Source organism: Piliocolobus tephrosceles, chromosome 3 (assembly GCF_002776525.5).
Source record: "Piliocolobus tephrosceles isolate RC106 chromosome 3, ASM277652v3, whole genome shotgun sequence".
Taxonomy (NCBI): domain Eukaryota; kingdom Metazoa; phylum Chordata; class Mammalia; order Primates; family Cercopithecidae; genus Piliocolobus; species Piliocolobus tephrosceles.
The window spans coordinates 9,267,582-9,291,056 of record NC_045436.1 but is presented as its reverse complement, the minus strand read 5'-3'; positions in this window follow the sequence as shown (position 1 = coordinate 9,291,056).

The window sequence follows — 23,475 nt, the reverse complement described above, 5'->3', positions numbered from 1 at the left end:
TCTGTCTTGTTTTTCTAAGACCAGCCAAGCGGGCGCAAAAGAACCAGCGGGTAGGCAAGTGTAACAGCAAAACTGCACGTTTATTTTGGTAACCTAAGGTGTGCGGGAGAAGTCTGTCGGCCTCCGGCAAAGGAGGCCGGCAGAGTTCCCCCGTGGGGCTCTCGGACGGACTTCCCACAGTCCCGACATCCCGACAGGACTGGGGCTGTGAGAGGGCCGCCGGGCTGTGAGAAGGCCGCCGGGCTGTGAGAAGGCCGCGGGGCTGTGAGAAGGCCGCCGGGCTGTGAGAAGGCCGCGTGGCTCAATGGCGGAGAGCGGCTTTTCTAGGAGTGGGAGGGCAATAGGTGGGGCATGGGCGTGTCAGGGGCGTTCCGCAGGTGCGACCAGGTAAATCTTGGTCTCTTCAGATTGACGTCACCTGGCGCATGCCCAGTTGGTCTGCACCCTCCCTGGGCGCCGGCTGCATTTTCGCGCGCGCGGGAAGAGTTGGTGGTGAAGAAGAACCCGGAAGTGCACCATCTTGCCTCGGTTCGTCCAAACAGTTTCCAATTACAATTTTGACTTGGGTTGTTTTAAAATGTATTTTTAGATTTTCTAATGCATACATTTTTAATGTTTTTTTTTTTTTGTAATTTATTTGTAACTTAGCAGAACAACAAAACCCTATCTAAATAATACCATTTTTTTGGAAATTTATTGACAGTTGCTTATGGGTGAGGGTGGGGACTATTTTAATAAATATTCTTTGGGTGCTTGAAAGAAATACATGCCCTTCAGTTGTTGGGGATGATGTTCTCTAAATGATGTAAAAGGAAGCTTACTGCGTTTAAAATTATCTATAGCTTCCCTGACTTTTTTTGTTTGATTGATTTATCAATTATTGAGTTACTTGTTTTAGAATCTACTGGAGTGCTAATGGTAAATTTCTCCCTGAAAGTCTCTCAATTTTTGGCTTATAAGCGTTCAAAACATGAAATTAGATGCATATATCCAGTATATCTCAGTGCATTAAATGTTTTATCATTAATTATCGTTTGATACTCTTTGTATCTAGGATTTTGTTTTTCTATGCCACATAGTTGCTTTTCTCTGAAATTAGTATCCACAAAGCTTTCTTTTGGTTAGTATGTTTTTGTCGTTTTTCTTTTCATCATTGTATTTCATGTTTTTGGCTTGTTGCCTGAAATGTATAAACCTAAATTTTTACATGAACTATGAAAATCCTTGCATTGTTGTGGATATTTAATTTCCATTTGTTAATTTGGTCATTATCCATTTGTATGTATTTTTACCCTCCTGCTTTGGGTCTCTCCCCTTCTCACCAATTTTCTTCGATCGTAAATATTTCTCCTCTCTCAGACATTCTTTCCAAATTCCACTAGGACAAATTAGTTGCTGATGTAGCCTCTCCTGCTTTTTGCCCCAAAATTTCTTTCACCCTCATTTTTCAAAGATATCATGGTATATATTCTAAGTTAATAGATGTTTCCCCAAGTATTTTAAGTATATGCTTTAAAGATGTGGTAAATACTTTAAAATCAATTCAGTTTTAAATATTTTTAAATATATGATTTTGATGTTTTCTTCCCTTCATTATTGCTGTGGACAAGTCATGGCCATGTCACTAGGGGTCATATGTCTTGTCTTTATGGCCGCTATTAAGTCCTGCTCTTTAATTTTGGTTGCATCCAAGTGATCATTTATTTTTGTCTACTGCTTGGAATTAGCATCCTTTCTGAATGTAGAATTATATACTTTGTGTTTTTGAAAATCCAAAATCATTATTTTTATAGTATATACACACACGCATGTGCATACTACACTGGAGCATTTTTTTTTTTTTTTTCAGTTCTCTTAACTACACTTTCATTTTTTCATGTATTTATATTTTATTCCTATAATTAATTTAACTTTTTTTCAGATCAGTCATTAGTTTGTTAATTCTCTTCTCTGGTGCATCGAATCTCATATTTTCAGACAATTAATTGAGAACACTATTTCATGTACTTATATTTTTTTCTTTCTAGATCCTCTATTTGTTTTAAGAAATCAAATATTTATTTTCCATTTTAGTTTTTAAAACACTGAAAATACAATTTTATATTCTGTAGCCCTCGTTACAATATATGAAGTATTTATGGGTCTGTTTCTGATTTTCTGATGTATTGTTGTTTTCCCAATAGTTCTGAATGTTCTTGGTAGTTTGCTTTTTCTGAATTTCGCACTAGCTTTGTGGTGAACTCATATATTCGTTAGACCTTTCTAAGAGAACTATCTGAGGTTAGGTTTGATGATATATCTTTCAAGAGAAACTTTGTATCTGCCACTTTCTTAATAACTATCACACAACTAACTTGGAGAAAAATTTATATTGAACACTTCTGCTCCTTATGGTTTGTATGAATTTAGATCCCAAATCCATGTGAGGGTTAACTTAGGTTATTCAATTCTCATAGAGACATTGTTTTGTTTTATTTTTAAAATTCTAGCCCGGCATAGTGGCTCATGCTTGTAAGGTTTGCTTAAGACCAGGAGTTTGAGACCAGCCTGATCAACATAGCAAGAACTTGTTTCTACAGACTAGCCAGGATCAAAACCAAGGTTTCTTAATCTTGGCAGTATTGACATTTTGCGCTGGGTAGTTTTTCTTATGAGTAGGAACTGTGTTATGCATTTTAATATGGTAATAGCATCCCTGGATTCTATCCACTAGATACCAGCATCAGAGTAGATCCTCCTCTAAGTAATGACAACCAAATATGTCACCAGATGTTGCCACCTATTTCCTGGGTAGAGGAGAAATTTATCCTCAGTTGGAAACCATGAATCAAGACCAAGACAAACATATTTGCTCATTGGCTCTCTTCGATGCTCTGTGTTTGTATGTATATTTTTTCTCTTCTAATTCACTTTTTTTCTTTACTCTTTCCTTTCTTCCTTTCTTCTTTCATTTCTTCTTTTGTCACCTTGCAAGAAAAAGAAGCTAATTATTTAGTACTTATCATGAAATACTCTTGGTTTTCCTTTTTTTGTTTTTTGTTTGTTTGTTTGTTTTGTTGTTGTTGTTTTTTGGTGCTCTACACGTTCAGAGAAACTTCTCTAGTAACGAACTACTGAAAGTATAGTCTTTATGAAGTACTCTTAAAGATAAGCTGGCACTGTTTTAAATACATTCCAATCTTTTGCTTCACAACACTGCAAAATATTTAAAAGAAGACAAATCAGAGTTTAAGAAATGAAATATCTCCATAAATTATGTTACAGTTTAAAGAAGTGTTTGATAGTGGCTAATGTGCAGCTTCTACTGGTATTCTTAGTCAAATATTTTTTGAAAATGTATTAAGCATACTGGTATTAATACTATTTGTAAGTAGTGCCAATCATATTCTTACTATAGAAATAATAAAATAATTAGAACTTTGGAAATAGGTACATGTATAGGATGCATGTAAATAAATGAGGAACCCAGTTAACACCACATGAGAAAGTACTGATCATGTGTTATATGATTACCATTGCCAGATATGTAGAAATAAACAAAATAAATTAAGTCCCTGCCCTCATGTAACTTACATCCTAGTCAGAAGCTCCAAGCAATACATTAAGATGGCATATGTCAGATGTTGAAATACACTTTGGAGAATAATCAAATTGTGTTAGGGAGATGTTGAGTCCTTGGGAGACTTTTTACAAGAAAGCCTTGAGGGCTTGTTAATAGGTTGACATTCGAGCTGGAAACTGAAGAATTTGAGGAAGCAGAGGATAGGGATCGCTAGAGAAAGGATTTTTCACACTCTCAGCACCTGCTCCATCATTGGAAGTAAAAATAAAGAAAGAAAGAAAACATTAGAAGTAGACTTTTGAAAATATATAATGTTTTACTCCAGGCTGAAAAGATGAAAGTAAATAAAATTTCGCAAAGCTTGTTTTATTTCAGAACTCCATTGGGCCATATGATGTTTTAGAAATTAGGTGGGCCACAGCCTAGATTTGTGTGTTAAAACATTTTTCTTGTATGTGTGTTTTTATACCAATACCATGCTGTTATGTCTGCAGCTATCACAGTAGCACATGTACCCCATAAATTATAATTATAAAATCATTATATTTTAATTTTACAAAGAAATTGGTGAAATATTAGAGTGAAGTGGATGAATTTTCCCCAAGGAACATCAAGAATGAAAATTATGATGACTGCAAATATTGAAATAAATAAATGGAGAGTGTATTTCTCATATTCCCAAGTTCTCATGGGAAAAACTTTCAAATTATTTTGAATTTTCTTAATTATCTCCATATTCCTAAGTAAAATTTGTATGCTGCTAAAAAACAGAAACAAAAAAAAGAAAAACCTGAAGCAAAATCTTTTTTTTTTTTTTTTTTTTTTTTGAGACGAATTCTTGCTCTGTCGCCCAGGCTGGAGTGCAGTGGCATGATCTCGGCTCACTGCAAGCTCTGCCTCCTGGGTTCAAGCAATTCTCCTGCCTCAGCCTTCCAAGTAGCTGGGACTACAGGCACCCACCACCATGCCTGGCTAATTTTTTGTATGTTTAGTAGAGACGGGGTTTCACCATGTTAGACAGGATGGTCTCGATCTCCTGAACTTGTCATCTGCCTACCTCAGCCTCCCACCTCAGTGCTGAGATTACAGACACTCAGATGTTAGTCAGATGTTTCTTGGCTGCTTTTCACTGATTGGGGTTAAATTTTGCTTTTCTCTAACACAAGTACTTACCAGAAATGACCCAAATTAAGTTTCAATCATGTTTGCAGGGTAAGCAAGGTCAAGGCTATTTTTAAGGCCTGGTTGCTATTGTTGGCTAAGGATTTTTTCAGATGTGGTCTCTATTTGAATTCTGCTTTCACAATTACTAAAAACTTATAAATTGTTTACTAAAGATAACAGATAAAACTTGGGCTTTATTATCTTTGTCTCTCTAGGGTAGCAAACATTTGCTGAATGTGGTCTCCCAGATTCCATTTCCTTTCATTCAAGGCAACACAACTACCATTTGGTTTGAATAGCTTCACTTCTCTCTGTGCTCCTCCCCAACAGACGTATGTGCTTAGAAGCTGATTGCTCCCAGCTCTAGGGTGGGGCCTAGGGAAGGGGACCCAGTTAATGAGCAATGATTAACTCAAGAGTAGACATACTACCTGCATTGCCTAATCAGAGTGAAGCTCAGGAATTCTGTGGGATGGCTGGCAGAAGATACACCTGTAAAGGAAATAGTAACAGATGTCTTATGACCACAAACAGGGAGCTTTCCAAGAATGCAGGAAACATCAACTAGATTAAGCCAGTGTTACTTACTACAACAGATAAAATATTTGGAGTTAAATGTAATAGAAATTCACTTTTCACTCAGAAATTCCAGTTAGTAGGGGTGTTTGTGGTGGTGCTTGGCTCCATGAAGCTGACTTGATGAAGGGTCTGTATTTAGCATCCGTATTCCAACACCAACATTCAGTGAACAGATAGGGAAAGAGAGTATTTGGGTGATAGTGCTTGAGGGATCTTAACGGGCCTGCCTACAAGTTGCATGCATCATTTTCACATACATGTTATTGACTAGAGCCAGTACCTGGCCACATTATGTGTAAGGGAGATTATATAATGTAATCTAGTTGTGTATTTAGGAGAAACACAAAACAGCTTGATGAAGAGTTAGCCAGTGTATGTCACATAAGACACAAAGATGGAAGATATGTACTGGCACCGTCATTTGAGCCTTGGATCAAGCCATGCTTAAGACCAGCATAAGCCTAAACTATTCAGTTACTTAATGTCATAAATTATGTTTTTCAATATAAATGAATCTGAATTCAGTAAATGTCAGTCATTTGCAACATAAAAAATTTTAACTGCTATACATGACAACAAAATAACAGATAAGAATAAGAAGTTGTTAATTTGTATGGGTAGAATAAATGAAGACATGTACCTCCTTATCCATCAGAAATCATATTTGCCCAGAATGTTGGATTAAATATTTTAACTCATTGCTTTTTTTTTTGTTTTTTAAACTGCCAGAATCACTACAGTTTTAAAGAAGAAAAAGGCGTATATTTGGTGAAAACTCTAATTGGTTATAGTAATTTTCTTTCATTGATTATTAATTCATAATATGTAAAGAGGGGAAGGAATATTATGTGGCCAGATGAAACTAAGCATGAATATATTCTCTAAGTGTTGCATCCAGGGAGACAGGCCTTAGGTGAGGGGTCTAGTTGCCTAGGACATTACAAAAATCATTCCACAGATAGATTTCTAGTACAAAAAGAAAAAATCACATTCCAACAAAGTTTTGTTTAGAATCTGGAAAGATAAACATTGAATCTGTGCACTGAAATACTGAAATAGTGTGTTGAATCTGAAACATAACTGGGGTTATCCCTGAAAATTGGTATCACTAACTGTAAGCATGGATGTCAATGGGAAATGGGCCAAGATATGCATTGGACCTTGTGAGTCAGGAATCACATAAGCAAGAGGAAGTACTGTAACCTCCATGTATTTTTGTGTTTTGTGGGTGGGTATATAGCTGCTTATACACACACTCCCACCCTAGGCTAGGGAAACTCTTATAAACTTTAATAGCCATTGGAAATTTGTGTGTGGAGGAAAATAAAGTGTGGTGACTTGATCTTCCAGATGTGGTTTCAAAACTTTAGCAGAATGTGACTAAGCCTGAGTCTGAAAGCATGCAGAGGTAACGAGAGTGGTGGCGTCCTGGCAACTTGGGTGGAGTCTTTGTAATTGAGGGTAAAATGTAATATATTGGCAAAAGGAGGTCAAGTGGTTAATGCTTCGGAAACGGTACGCTACAGAGCCAGACAGTCTTGGCCTTTTTTTCTTTTTGATTAAGATAGAGTTTTGCTCTTGTTGCCCAGGCTCGAGTACAGTGGCACGATCTCAGCTCACTGCAACCTCAGCCTCTTGGGTTCAAGCGATTCTCCTGCCTCAGCCTCCCAAGTAGCTGGGACTACAGGCACCCACCACCACGCCCAGCTAATTTTTATATTTTTAGTAGAGACAGAGTTTCGCCATGTCGGTCAGGCTGGTCTCAAACTTCTGACCTCAGATGATCCTCCTGCCTCGGCCTCCCAAACTGCTGGGATTACAGGTGTGAGCCACTGCATTTGGCCCCAGTCTTGCCTTTTATTCCTATTGCCAATGCTTAATTGAATGACCTGTGTGATCTGGTGCCATCTACCAAACTTCATTGAGCCTTGGCCTCATTACCATGCATAGAATGGGGTGATCACTTCATGTATATGATTCTTACACATGATATAATACAAATAAAATGCCTTGTAGTGTGGGTGCTTAATGCATTGTTACTCAGAAAATTCTGCTGCTAGAGGAAAGCTTGGAGCTATCCTAGCTGGTGGCTTGTTTTTTGGTGGGTACAAAGCATATAGACTCTTCAAGGTTTCCCTTAGTTTGGAATGCTGTCAAGACATGAGGACTGAATTCTGCCTACAATTCATTTAAGGAATAAATCCAAGTGCCCAGTGCACTTGAATGGCTCAGAATGGTGGACTTTGAGAAAATAAGACAGTGGGCCCTGGAGTCTTCTCATGCACTTTGGAGTCTTATCATGTACTTTGTTATTTGAACTCCCATGTATAAAATGTAGACATGATTACACATTTACCACTAACTTTTGTTTTCTTATTCTCAATGGAGAAGAAAAATCACGTGATGAGTTTGTAAACTAGTAAAATTATGCTTGAAATTTGTGCTTGTATGGTCTCTATTCAAGGTACTAGACAAACTGAAAAGTCCCCTTTTCTTCCATTGTGAAGGACGGTCAATTACTCTTCTATATTCAGCAATCTTTGCTTGAACTTCATTGATAAGGTATTCTTAATTCTACAATATAAGAAAAACACAGATGGTCAATTTGAGAATTAGAAAGAGAAGGTAGATTTTCTCCTTTTTAAAGGCTAAAGATTCAAAAGAATGAAAAATAAAAATGAAATTTTACTCCCATCACCAGTAAAATAATTAGGAAAAGAACTACAGAGATAAGTGAAATAACAGTGTTCCCTTTCTACCCACCATTTTTCTTCTATATATGGATAGTCCATCTTTTCACACTAACCATTTCAAAAGCCTGTCAACTTACAACCAGAACTGTAAATTTCTCAGTGTATATTCTATACCTAGGATAATTTGGTGCTTAGCCTTCAAATTACCATTTCAATTACAATGCAAATGGACACATGCATGCAATTTTATTTAAATGTATTGCCTTTCTTTGCCTATTGCCTTGTCATGGTGCTACTCTCTTCTATTTGCATTCTGCTGCATTTAGGAACCAATATTTGCAATTACAGTGAATGAGAAATTGTGATTTGGCCCATAGAAGTTGGCTTCTTTTAATATTCTTTTTCCAGTGTTAAACTCTGAATGATATAATCATTTCTGTTTCTGTCATTTACATTTTTTTCATTACCTGTAAGTAATTCCAAATATAATGTGCTTTTTGGATTAAAGAGGCTCCATGGTTCTTTCATAGTTATACATGTCAAATTTTTCACAGTTCTGATTTTTACATTTTCTGTCATTGGAAGGAGGTGAATATACTTTCTGCAAAATTCATATTTTATGCTATATTTAATGTTTTCAAGCCATCTAGTTCAATTCTCCCTTTGCCATTCTGAGGAACACTATGTACCATCCTCACAATCACAATTTAAGGTTGAGGGGTGAGGAAAATTTAATAGCTTCATTTCCCTCTAGGTTTTGGCATTCAAAAACATATATACATTTTCTTTCCTTTGTGAAAATTCTTTTCATGCTTTATAAAACTTTTGGGTTTAACCTCAAATTTGAGAACCTAGAGGAGTGAGGTATGTAATGACTATAATTTCCTAAAATGATGATCCAAGGTGCCTCCTTAATCAGTAACTAAGCCAGCAGTTGAGCTACTCAGACTTTCACTCCTAACATGTTTCCTTTTCCTCTGTAGGAACAGACTGATTTCTGGAGTTTCTACATCTGAGTCATTTTAATCAATGAAATAAAGCTGTGTTTTCTTTGTCACCAGAGAAAATAATAGTGCTTTGAATTTGTGGATTGTGTATAAGAGCCAGTGTTGAGTGACACTGTGTTCACTCCTTATCTAAGGATATGCATTGAAAATCCTCAACACGCAAAACTCTGTGTGGGGGAATTACTCGGAAAACAGAAAATTCCTGATATCCAAATGCTTGTTTATAAAATAATTTTATTATATTTAGACAGTATATGTATATCTTATGTCTAACTAGTTTAGAATACTTAAAGGCCAATCACTGAATTCTACAGAATAGCTCATTGTTGAATCTTGTCTAATCAAACATAAATCCTATTTTTTGGTTTGACTATAATGATCAAGTCATTTAATATCTTTTTGTACCCCTCTCTTGATCATGTGAAAATAACAGCATTTCTCACTTCTCTCCTATAGCCATTTTAATAAATTATTAATATTTATTGAGTATTTTAAACTACTGCCCTAAAATGTGCATGCTAATAGATAGCGGTATGTGAGGGGGAAAAAAAAAAAATTCTTCAAAGAGGACCTCACTGGTGTTACAATGTCGACCTCTGCACAAACTCAGATAATGGCTGATGGCTTTTCCCACGAAACCATAGTTAATATATGTTTCTCCAACTCACTGCTCCTAACAATCTCTTTTGCTTTTCAAGGAAACCCATCAATATGCTTTAGAGGCACTTCATCATTATTCCTTCTACTCTTTTTGAATCATCAGTAAGAATATATTTCAGGGCTTCCAGGGCTATATCCATTTCCCACTTTCCTCTTAAATTGTCTCTTGCAGTTAAATAGAAGGAAATGAGCTAGCTAAGTGCTCAGCTTACATGTACTCAATCAAAAATGAAATTTTACTCAGCTCTCGATTTTCCAGGCTCTGGAGGGGGAAATTCAGAGGCATTATAACCAGAGTCAGAGATTAGTGAGAATCATATATTTTGTATAGAAATAAAATGACTTTATATGATACATGCTTTATATTAATGAACATCGTACATATTGTACATATTCATTATATGTATAATATTTATAACACATATGTACAATGTACAAATACAAATTGTGTAATGTACAATATACAAAATTATACATGTGTATAATTTTAATTGTAATTTAATTTTAAATACAATTATCTGTATGTTTATTTATTTATTTATTGAGGTGGAGTCTCACTTTGTCGTCCAGGTTGGAGTGCAGTAGCATGATCTTGGCTCATTGCAACCTCTGCCTCCCAGTTTCAAGCAATTCTCATGTCTCAACCTCCTGAGTAGCTGGGATTACAGGCGCCTGCCACCAGACCTGGCTACTTTTTGTATTTTTAGTAGAAACAAGGTTTCAACATGTTGGTCAAGCTGGTCTGAAACTCCTGACCTCAAGTGATCCGCCCACCTCGGCCTCCCAAATTGCTGGGAATATAGGCATGAGCCAACGTGCCTCGCCTCTGTATTTACTTTGCATACAATATAATGCAAGGACTGCATCAGAAAAGTACAGAGACATACAGTGCATAAGAATAATTTTGAACGTGCCAGGAATATTCTGTCAATATTGAGAGAGACGTGCTTAGGTTATACCCAAACTTGGAGCCATTCACTGAAAAAGTGAAAGCCTGTGCTTTAGCTATACTGGGGTGTGAATGTGGGCTCACCTAAAACAATCAATAGTATATTTGAACTCATTAACCATTTATTGAATGCTCACCATGGACTGGCTAATTATGCTCAGAATTGGGTGTGCAGAGATCAGTGGGAGGCAATTCTTGCTCTCAAGGAGTAACCCTCAGAAATAATAATATAGAACAAAGTACTAGTACTGTAAGAGAGAGATTTTTTTTGAAGCGTGCTGGAATCAGGAAAAGAATTGTAGAAATGATGACACATGAGATGAATCTTGAAGAAGGGATAGGAGTTTTTCATGTAAATAAGAGAGGGAGAGAGACTTTCAGTGCAAAGAAGTGAATAAAAAGAGAACACATAGTATGCTCCAGAAACAGGGCATTCTATTTAATTTGAGAGGAAAGATAGAAGGGAAATGGAATGTGCAAGCCAGCAAATAATGAAGCTGGAAAGTATGTGTTGGGATCAGAGTTCGTGGAGCCTGAATGTCATAAGAAATTTGCACCTTAGCCTCCAGGAACTGAAGAGGCTTGAGAGGATTTGAAACCATAGTATAGAGTGTAGATCCCTGGTTCTGAAAAAGTGTAGGGAGTGGACAGTGATGTTGCCCCTTGGGGGTCATTTGATAACGGCTGGAGACATTTTTGCTGTCAGTGGGAGATGTACTGCTGGCCTGTAGTGAGGAGAAACCAGGGATGCTGCTAAGTGAACAGGACAGGCCTACAATAATTATCGACTCGAAATACCAATTCTGCTGCTGCCGAGAAACAGCCAATGATGTAGCTAACGGGGCAATTGAGAAGGAGATGTCTGCAGTGAACTTCCCTTGTAGGAGGCCATTGCTATGGTTCAAGTGAAAAAAAAAATTAAAACCAGAACTAACGGACTAAAAGTACTTAGGAGAGACAATGGAAAAGTACTCAAGAATACACAAGTTTGTGGCTTATTCAGTACAGATTCTGAGATAGAAAGAAAACTCAAACATGACTGAACTCTTCAAACGTGGGTGACTCCGAGTGGTCGTGGAGCTAATCAAGTCGAGGAAGTTACATAAGCTTAATTTATAAGATGCTGAGTTTGCAATTTCTATGGGTTGATCAGAGGAAGATAGATGGCAGGCTATTAGACTTAGAGACCTGGGACTCTGGAAAACAGTTTGTTGATTCAGTCAAATATTAAACATTTACTGTGAGTTTTGATCCAGGCATGTGGAATCATACAACAGTAAATAAGACATAACAGGTGCCCTCCTTGAACTCCCCACAGTTTTTAGTCAGGAAAATAAATTAAGTTTTAAGTGTATGGGTAGTATTTGTCATTTTTCCTAATAAATTAGTAGCAAATATTTAAAATAATATTAACATGAGAAGAATGACCTGTGGCATGAGGAAATATCCAGTTAAGGCTAAAGAAAATATTATTCTATTTATCAAAGCCTTTCTTATAGATATAGGTAGATAGATAAACATATCAAGTGAAAAATAAATTTAAAGTGATAATCTGAAGGTGATAGGATAAAAATGGACAGGAATATTCATTTTCTGTTTTGTATGAAGAATTATCAGGGTGAAAAAGGTTATAGCTAGAAGACACAAAAGCCTTTTATGCAAGGTGTGAGGCTTGAACCTCATCCTGAAGGTAGCCAGAAGCCATTGAAAGATTGTAAATGGAGGGATAATACACACACACAAACACATACACACACACTTGTTTAATTTTAGAGCTTTCTAATACATATGTTTTTATGTGTATACATACACAAATACATGTGAGTCCTATATAACTGGCACCTGCATGTTCATACATACTGATTTTTTTTTTACTTGTGACTGTGGATTCATTGAGACAGAAGTTTCAAGTTTAAAAAATGCACAGGTTAAAAAAAGGCACGGAAGAAATTAGAAAATAACAAATATGCAAATGGTAAGAGGTAGGCATAAAAGAGTAAACATATTTGGAAAAGTTAAGAGAAATGCCAAGATTGCAACTAGAATTTATTTGTTGGGTTCAAATCAGATTCTCCATGCCTCAAAAACAAGCAACTGTAGGTTTCTAAAGAGAGAGAGAGAGAACAAAGAGTGAGAGAGAGAGAGAGAGAGAGAACCCACAAAACCAGCTGACTAATTTTACTCACAAAACCAACTGACCAATTTTCCTTTAAATTAGTAAATTATTAAACTCAAATGGATAATTAACACTTCCTTGCAATCATGCTGTTCCAACATTCTCCTTTCCCATACTTTGAGATGACCAGTTTTACCCTGTCTCCTTGTTAGGCCATCTCCTCCTCTCCTGTGTGCCCTTTCCTCATACTTGGTAAAGAAAGGGAAGCCCCTGGACGGCAGTGTCCTCATGGTTCACTGGAACTGCAAATACACTTACATTCAGCCCAACCATTCCCATTTTCTTCCTGTTAAAATTCCTGTCAGATGTTCTGGACCCCATATCCCCAGTCTTATCCGAGGAATTCTCTCCCTTGTTTATCCGTCTATTACTTGTCTTAAAATCACATTCTACACTTCCTTTGTCCCCTGTTCCTCTCTTCTCACTAATAACCTGTCTCCACCCCAAACTGAATTCTCTCCCCATCAGTCCACTGACCCTTGTCTTATCAGGGACAACAACTGATCCTGCATTATCCTATGTTTCCTGATTAAATTATCATAGATTTTCCAACAGGTTTGAAAACAATTGTTTGCTTCCTCCTTCCTGAAACCCTTCCATGGAGCCATACCATTCTTTTGACTTTGCTGGATCTTGTGCTTCCATCCTTTTGCTGTCCTTCCTCTACCTATACTTTGCAGGTGAAATCCTGACCACCTTTATATCAAACTATACCCTTTCTTGGTTATCTCTCTGCCCATGGTTTTAGTTTTTTATTTTTTATTTTTCTGCTTAACTTTTAATTATTATTGGTACATAGCAGATGTGTGTATGTATTTATAAAGTACATGTTATGTTTTGATACAGCCATTCAATGTGCAATGATTAAATCAGGGTAACTGGGGATATTCATTAACTCAAGCATTTATCATTTCTTTGTGTTAGGAACATTCCACTTTCACTCTTTTATTTATTTTAACATATACAGTAAATTATTATTGAGTGCCATCACTCTGTTGTGCTATCAAACACTAGATTTTATTAATTCAAACTATATTTTGTACCCATTGACAATCCCGTTTTTCTCCCTACTACCCTTCCCAGCCTCTGGTACCCACCATTCTACTCTCTGTCTCCATGAGTTTAATTATTTTATTTTTTAGCTCCCATATATGAGTAAGAACTTGCAAAATTTGTCTTTCTGTGTCTGTGTTATTAACATAATGGCCTCCAGCTCCATCTGTGATGTTGCAAATGACAGAACTTCATTTTTTTATAACTAAATAGTGTTCTATTGTATATCTGTACCACATTTTCTTTCTTTATTCCTCTGTTGATAAACACTTAGGTTGACTTCAAATCTTCGTTGTTGTGAACAGTGCTGTAATAAATATGGGAGTGAAGGTATCTCCTCCATATACTGATTTCCTTTCCCGTATACACCTTCTGGTGTGTACCTAGAAGTAGAATTGCCAGATGACAAGGCACAGGTTTAAATACCATCTAGGTGTTTCTGGTATATACCTTTGGGTTTATACCTAGCAGTGGGATTGCCAGATTATATGCCACGGTTTTAAATACCATCTACTTGTTCATATTTTTTAAAAATTTTATGGTGCCAACCTAGATCTCTCTTCACATTTTTAGGTGAGGACATAAAATTGAGTTTCCCTGGATGTCTCACAGGCATCTCAAATATAGCATGTTCAAACCTAAATGCTTCAAGATCTTTAAACTGGTTTCTTCCCCATCATAGTAAATTGAATCATTCATCCAAACAGTAGTGAAAATCAGTTACCAAGTTATTGAGTCTTCTTTTAATCAACTTTCACATCAAATACAAGTATGCAGATTCTACCTCCAAAATATATTGCACCCAGCCGCGTGCCTCCATCTTTATGGATGACATCTCAGTCTGTACCGGTATCATCTTTTGCTTGAACTCCGGCCATACCCTGCTAACCAATCTTCTTATTCAATCACAGCTTCCCACCCCTGGCCTAATCTGCATTTCATTAACTCTCCAGAGACCAGAATCACCTTTGAAAGATATGAATACAATCCTGTTGTTCTCCTGCTTAAATTTCTTTTCTGGCTTCCTACCATACTTAACATCATGTGCAGTCCGTCTCTCCTGTCTTTAATGCCTTGCATGTATCCCTAACCAACTTCTGAGTTTGTGTTCCTACACTCTCCCTCCAACCTTCTGGCTACATTAGCCTGCTGATGCATTTTTGTATATGCACAGGATGGTCTTTTCTGCCTCTAGGCTTTTAAATTTGCTTTTCCATGTGCCTAGACTGCTTTTTCCTTGTTTTTTTTTTTTTGTTGTTGTTGTTTTTTTGTTGTTTTTTTGTTTGTTTTTTTTACATGACTGATTCTTTTCCATACTTTGGGTTTTTCTCTCAATATAATCTCCTTAGAAATCCTTAGAAATGACCTTCTTAACAATACATTTAAAAGCATTTTTCGTTTTCTTTTCTTTTTTTTTTTTTTTTTTGATGGAGTTTGGCTCTGTCGCCCAGGCTGGAGTGCAGTGGCCGGATCTCAGCTCACTGCAAGCTCCGCCTCCCGGGTTTACGCCATTCTCCTGCCTCAGCCTCCCGAGTAGCTGGGACTACAGGGGCCCGCCACCTCGCCCGGCTAGTTTTTTTGTGTTTTTTTTTTAGTAGAGACGGGGTTTCACCGAGTTAGCCAGGATGGTCTCCATCTCTGCACCTCGTGATCCGCCCGTCTCGGCCTCCCAAAGTGCTGGGATTACAGGCTTGAGCCACCGCGCCCGGCCGCATTTTTCGTTTTTATTCCAATGCTCTGTTTATTTTTTTCTGTCATTGATTGAAAATTATGAATTTTAGGATCATTTATTAGTTTATTTGTTTAATGCCTTTCTTGACCTCTAGAGTGTCATTTCCATTAGGGAAGGAACATTGTTTCATGCAAAACTGTGTGTGTGGTACCTACAACAATATCTGACACTATCAGATATAAGGTTGCTCTTTTTCCAATAAACAAACAATCGATGTAAAATAATTGAATAGGACATATTAGAACATCAGGAGTTATATACTGAATTTGATAATGTTATCTTTAGTTGACTATATGGTACAGATTTCTCTTGGCTTCTGTCAAATAAATGAGGATATGAATTCTAATTCTATAGCTTACAAACTGTATCAGATTTGAAGTGATTCAAAGTATTAGAATAACCTGGAGTACTCTCATACATATTAATTCGTATTACAAATAATTGTATTTTGATGATGAAGCAGCAATTATTGGTCTTGAACACAGCACTGATTTTAAAAGAATTTTATTCAAAACCTGAAGAGAGTTTGGCTCCTCTCTCTGTGATTTAACATCAAACAGTTTGCATTGGAAGCTCACTTGTAGTATGTCTTCTTGGTAGCAGCTGTAGCTGTGGTTTGCAGGGGCAACTGCTGTTCATATTTCTGTCTCTTCGCCTTAGATGTTGTACTCTGTCTTTGTTGCCATTGAATAATGGCCACTTAGATGACTGCATGCTACATGATGCTGCCATCTCTTACCAGTAAATAGCATATGCTGTCTTGTTTAAAGTTGTATTTCAACATTATGTTTTCCCTCCACACTCTAGATGAACTTACTTTTGCTCCTAACACTACAATCCTTGAGTTGAGTGTCTTAGAAATATAACGCTACCAATGATGAGGATGGCAATAAAGATGATGAATTTGGCAATGGTGTTGATGCTGCTGCTGCTGATGGTGACAAATGAAGACTGTCTTAGATTCTCTCTCCATACTAAACTTTGGATATAATTCTATTTAGATGACATTGATTAGCATCTGCTTAATTAATCAAAGTAGGAGCTAGAAATGCCTCTCTATTCCATTAAGGATGTTTTTTAAAGAAGGATCAGAACACATCTGGCTCTCAAATGCTGGCTGTTCTTCAGTCATCAACCTTATTTCTAAGGTGCTTAGTTATTTATTAATGCCTTTACTTGCTTTCCAATAGGCCATATAAAAATGAAATAATGTTTTATTTAGAAAAGAACACATTTCCACTCACTGGTTGTGAATTAAATGTTATAAACTGTGACAAGAATTGTCAATACTGTGCTAAATGCTTGCTTAACAATTATAATATCCAGTATTACTTTAATTTTTAATTTATGCATGTTAATGCATACTCCAATATGCATTGGCATATTGCCAATATGGAAACTCTGTATTTTAATTTTTTATCTGCAGTATTACACAAATGTGCTTAATCCTTTTTTCTTTTACTTAAATGAAATTCTCTTATTTTCTACCATAATTGCAAAGCTCATGTTTCTGTAAAAATAAATTCTTCCCTATCTCAAAATTGTAAGGTAAACAAAATTATTGAACATAATTTTCCATTGGTTTGTTGGTGTTTTTAAGAAAATTCAAGTATAGGGAATTGGTTCATCCTTGTTGCATTGCACATGTGCATCACAGAAATGCATCTAATCATTCATCTGGTTTTAATAATAGATTGAGCAGTTATGAACCCTCTGCCCAGCCAAATAACTTCCATTTACCTATATTTTATTTCCCTATGCCATTTTCTCTATGTCACTTAACAAACTGTTACAATAAGTATTTTATACCAGGAGAGGTCACATAATTTTCATTAAATTTTATTTCAGAAATTTACATATTTCTGAAATATGAAATTGAAATTGAAATATGAAATATGAAATTTCTGAAAGCTAAAAATATTAGAAATTGTTCTGTTTTTTGCTTTCAGTAAGTCTCAACTATCATTGCATTCTTCCTGGATTAGTCATGGTTAGTAGCATTTTCTATTTGCTTCTAATTGCTTCCAAGAGATAAGTAAAGACAATGACTAGATTACTTCATTTATATGAGATGTAGTTTGATTTAAGTTGTGGGTTTAGCACATGGGGTCTTTCAAGTTAACTACAAATTGTTTTGTGTAGTTATATTACAATAATATTATGCCTTTATAAAAATACTGAAATTACATTATTATTTAAAAATGCTGAGTTTCATATGCCTCTATCTTCACCATTTGTGGATATGCAATTGTTCTCTTAGTATTTTGATGATTAATTGCCAATACGGTCTTTCATATTTAACATATATTCTCAAATCGCCATTTTTTGAGTGACATGAAATTTTATATCATTTTGAATCATATAAGAAGAGATTCAAACAACAGATGACAACTATTAGAATCATTTGCATTCCGAAAGCGGAATATATTTTTAAATGATACAATCAACATGTTTTTGCTAAAATCCTATTTTGAGAATATTGGTAGAATAAGAATAATATAATGTATCTTATAGATACTCATACAAGTTTTATGTTTGGAGATTTCTCTTCAATTCTTGTATTTTCTAGATGTGTAGTTAAGTTTGAGAAAGGTGAAATGACTTGTTCAAGATCACGTATCTTGTAAGCAAGCCCATAGGTCGAACCAAAGTATCTCGTTCAATAGAATCATCAAACATTCAAGCTAGGCAGGAATTACCGGAACCTTCCATCTTGATCTAAAGTCAATAAGAAATTTTTATGATGTAAACTTCTTACGTTTACTTCCGAAGATGATTAGTGAGAGGTGATGAAGAGAGCCAAGGCCTTTCCGTAAGATAGATCCCAGCTTCAATATCAGCCCTGACGTTTACTGTGTGCCCTTAAACAAGTTGCAAATTATTTCGTCTCAGAGATTTTGTTTCTTCATTAGTAAATCAGATTTTGTGTCTCAGAGATGATAAAAGATATGCCATTTAAGATATTGTCAGAATCTGGAGTCTTTTTAATCAATATGAATTTTACTTTTTTACCCCAATGTGATATGAATACATTTCATATAATGTATATATGCATATAATCCTGCCTTCCCAGCTGGGAGATGCAAACAGGGATCAGATATAGGTGGAAGAGGAGGTGAAAGGAAGTGGAACTAAATGAATGGCTCATTTTGTTCCCAAAAGATGTGCTAAAGAAATAAGGGGAGCCGGTCACAGTGGCTCATGCCTGTAATCCCAGCCCTTTGGGAGGCCAAGGCGAGTGGATCACTTGAGGTCAGGTGTTCAAGACCAGCCTAGCCAACATGATGAAACCCCATCTCTACTAAAACTACAAAAATTAACTGGGCATGGTGGTGCATGCCTGTAATCCCAGCTACTTGGATGGCTGAGGCAGAAGAATTGCTTGCACCTGGGAGGCAGAGGTTGCAGTGAGCCGAGCTCATGCCACTGAACTCCAGCCTGGACAACAGAGCAACACTCCATCACACAAATAAATAAGATAAAAAAAATTAAATAAAAAAAATAAGGGGGAGCTTTCTAATTTCACAAGAACTCATTGGTAAAAGTGATTTTATGAATGAACAACAACAATAAAGTCAAAAAACATGGGAGGGGAAAGGGCTAGTTAGAGCAAACTACTAAACCATAATCCCATTCACTTCCCAATTCTAAAATCCACAATCCTTCTCTAAAATACATGTTGATTGGCAACTCAGTGTGTTTTGAAAGAATGGTACTCTGTCTACATAACAAAAGTAGTTATTTATAATACAATTAAAGTGATCAAGGTCTCGAGATTTCACCTATCTTAAGACATATTTCCCACATTTTGAAGAACCATATTTTGTGATGAGAAATATGAGAATATAATTGTTTATAATACTTTGTAGGCTAGAATATTCTATAACTACCTTTATTGTGTTTGAGGTCATTCTACTGAGTATTCTGAAGTCTCCACAAAACGTTGGTTCTTGAAATTCTCTTAACATTAATGGCACAGGCAGCCACGAAGTCCAATCCTGATCATTGCCTGGGGTGGAAGTATGACTGACACTCCTGTTCTCTAAGAGTAAATGGAAACTTGGTCTTATAACCAGATTATTTGAGGGATATTTGCAGGGAATATTAATGTTAAAATTAGTAACAAATATAAAGAAACAGGCTACAGTGGTAAACATCGATTGAACAGGGAAACTGCCTTTAATGGTAAAAAATGAGTCAGTGGAAACTTGGTCTTATAACTAGATTATTTGAGGGACATTTGCAGGGCATATTAATGTTAAAATTAGTAACAAATATAAAGAAACAGACTACAGTGGTAAACATCGTTTGAACAGGGGAACTGCGTTTAAGGTAAAAAAATGCATACAAAAACCTGTGATCTTATTTTACTATTGACTGTTTCAAAATCAAATTGTATCAAGACCTGCTCACCTCTGTATATTGAGGTGATTGTTCTGCAGTTATCTATCCCAGCGATAGATTTCCTACCTCTTACATATTTCTGTCAAACATAAAGAAACACACACACACACACACACACACACACACACACACACACACACCCCTTTTAGGCAGCTGGGATTCCCAAGACTGGGATTCCAAGACATTAGCTTTTTAGAAAAATACTTTCCGGAAAAGTTTTCTTTCTTTTTTTTCTAGACATCATCAGACAAACTGGTGAATATTGAGACTGACCACATAGCGTTAGTCATTTGAAGGAGAGGTGAACAAATTGAATCAATCCAGGTAATCATTAGGATGTTTTGTCTGCATGGCAAATCCAAACAGCTGTGCATTTGAACATATGACTGTCACCAAAATATCTGGAGAACCAACTGAATTTTTACAGTTTTGACAAGAATATGTTCTTCCACTTGACACAGACTTACATTGTCAGGTTTATCCAGTCCTTCTTTAATTGATTTAATAATCTGTCATTACTTCATACTTCTTGGTAGTTTAAAGATTGTACATTTTTCCTAATTTATAATTCCTTTGGATAAATTGTTGATTTAAGTAGAGTTATTTTAACTAGCTTGATGAGATCTATAGTCAGGATAGTCATATCAGATGTGTGCTAGTGTGTAAACTAGGAAAAAATCTAATTGATGCAATCAAGAAATATTCAGATCAAATCCTATGTGCATCCGGCTCCCCTTATTTCTTTAGCACACCTTTTGGGAACAAAATGAGCCATTCATTTGGTCCCATTTCCTTTCACCTCCTCTTCCACCTATATCTGATCACTGTTTGCACCCCCCAGCTGGGAAGGCAGGATTATCTGCCTGGAAATGTAAAGGAAATGATATTACATAAGAGAACTATAGAATAACTAACTTCCTTCTTCCAGTCATGCCTTAAGTGGGATGATCATTCTGTCCTTATCCAGTTCGATACTCTAAGGAAAATTTTTATAGTTTTGCACTGATCTTGGAAATATTTATAATCAAAAGTATCAGTATACCTCTTTCCAACAAGCCATGTGCCCTATATTGTGCATTGGAGTCTTATTGCAGAAACATGTCTAAATAGTTTACTAAATAAGTACTTTGAAAATAAATAAAAAACAGAGAATTATTCCTGACCAATATGTCAGGTCCTGTGATATGTTTCTGTTGAGAGTTTAAATCTGAGTTATAATCCAGAACAGATGAAATGGTCCAGCTTAAATTTTCAGGTGTTTCACTCTTTTGGGAGGAACGTGAGTAGTGGCTGGCTTCTGGCCCGGACCACAGACCTGGTGAACATATTGGGCAAACGAGACAATCATTAATCAAGAAATTCATATGCCTGCATCTCAGGGATGGAGAATTTCATTTCCCTTTTGAGAAGTCCTCCACCATATGCTATTTGGAAAAGCATGTCTCCTCCAGATGCACACCCTTCATACTTAAAGGTAGCACCATCATTTTCTAGGTGGAAGGCCAGTCTATGTTAGTTATTTGTATTATATTATAGTCACAATGCAACCGATGTTCTAGTTTACCTGGGACAGAGTAATTTCCTGGGATACACAATTTCAGTGCCCAAACTAGGACATCACCAGGCCAACAAGGACACACCGGTCATCCTAAGCCTAGAAGAGGTTCACTTCCTAAAGTTATTTGATAATTTGCCATTTGTTTCATAGATTAAAAATCCTCTTTTCGTTGTTGTTTTTCCTTGTAATATCAAGATATGCCAGGTGCTTACTCTTTGAATTTTTAAAGTTTACTGTTTAATTAGTAACATCCTAGCCACAAATACCTGATGAAGAAATTTCAATTAGAATAAGTTTTCCTAAAAAGGAAAAAAAAAAAAAAAGAAATCCTTTTATTCAGAAGAAATCCTGTGTGAATATCACTGGTTGGGTCTCTGACATTTGTGCTATCTAACAATAAAAGGTTTCCTAATCTTTTTTTCCGGAAAAATAAAAGACCCCTTTTCCGTCTACACATACAGTACAGCCTTCTAAGCCTTCATTCTGGATTCCTTGAACAAAATACGAGAGTAAATCAGAAGCTTTAGTATGAGCTGCCCACCTAAGCCATGGACACCTTGACTTTATTACCCCTTGTTTGGAATGAATGTGGGCAGCTGTACCCATCCTTTGGTTCTTACCAAATTGGCCATTTCCAAGATACGCCATCTCCCTAATGCACCATTTCCTACAGCACAGAGCATCGCTAATACAAAAAAGGGGTATGGATGGAAGTCACTGACATATGCCCATATGCCTATAATTTTGAAGTCCAATTAACCTGCCTTCAATTTCTTAGTTATTTTTAATGTTGGAACTATCCCCACATATTGGGGATGTTTTTAAATGTATTTTAAGATTTTTAATATTAAAACTGTCCCCATATATTGATTACAGTCTAAAAAAAAAAGAAATTTATTGTTTTCAAACTAGTTTCTCCCACCTCTTTCTTACAAGTCATCTTAAATATTGGAAACAAATTAAACAATTGATTGTCCTATAAAAGATTTTGTGATTGTTTGGCATAAATACAACATTTGTCCCAATACATGTAGGACAAATCAGAAATGGAGATATTATCCAAGTTAAATGACCTCAGACATTATTTTCATTACTATACATTTATGATATTTGGGTATAGTAATTAGATGCCTGTTTCCAGTTTATACCTTACTGGCCAGCTCTCTGTCTATTGGGTTGTTCCACAGGCCAGTCCATCACAGACCAAATACCAAGAATATCAATTCTTCTGTGTTATCTTAATCACTTATTCTTTCAAGTTTGGATAAGGTATGTCAGGATCAAAATTCTATTTTGCCTCTTTTGATTTTTCAAAGATTGTCAGAATTCTGAAAGTGACCATGTTTTAAAAGTATACTTCATCTATGTACTGTATCTTTATTGAATGTAAAAAAATTCCTGAAACAAATCTTTTGCCATATCATTACTGACATTAGACATCATTGTCATCATCAACATTATTAAATACATTTTCTGGAACAGGTTTTGGGGGAATCACTATGGTCAGAGTGGTGAAAAATAGGAATAAAACGATGTAGAACTCATAAAAGATTTATTTTATTTAAGAAGGTTGGCATAAACATAAAACAGAAAATAAGCATGCAAATGAGTCGATGTCCATGGCCCAGTGAGGTGCTAGTGAGTGGTAATGTGAATCCACAGGATGGACATTCACTGAGGGGCACAATGCTTAGTGAAGGGCTTTAGAAGAACAAGACTCAGCATGGGCTCTCGGGTCTCTCGTCAAATTCAGCCTGAGAGATGCCAGAACAAAGAAAAGAAAGTCGAAGGGCCGGTCACAGTGGCTCAAGCCTGTAATCTCACCACTTTGGGAGGCTGAGGTGGGCGGATCAGCTGAGGTCAAGAGTTTAAGACCAGCCTGGCCAACATGGTGAAACCCCGTCTCTACTAAAAATATAAAAATTAGCTGGGCATGGT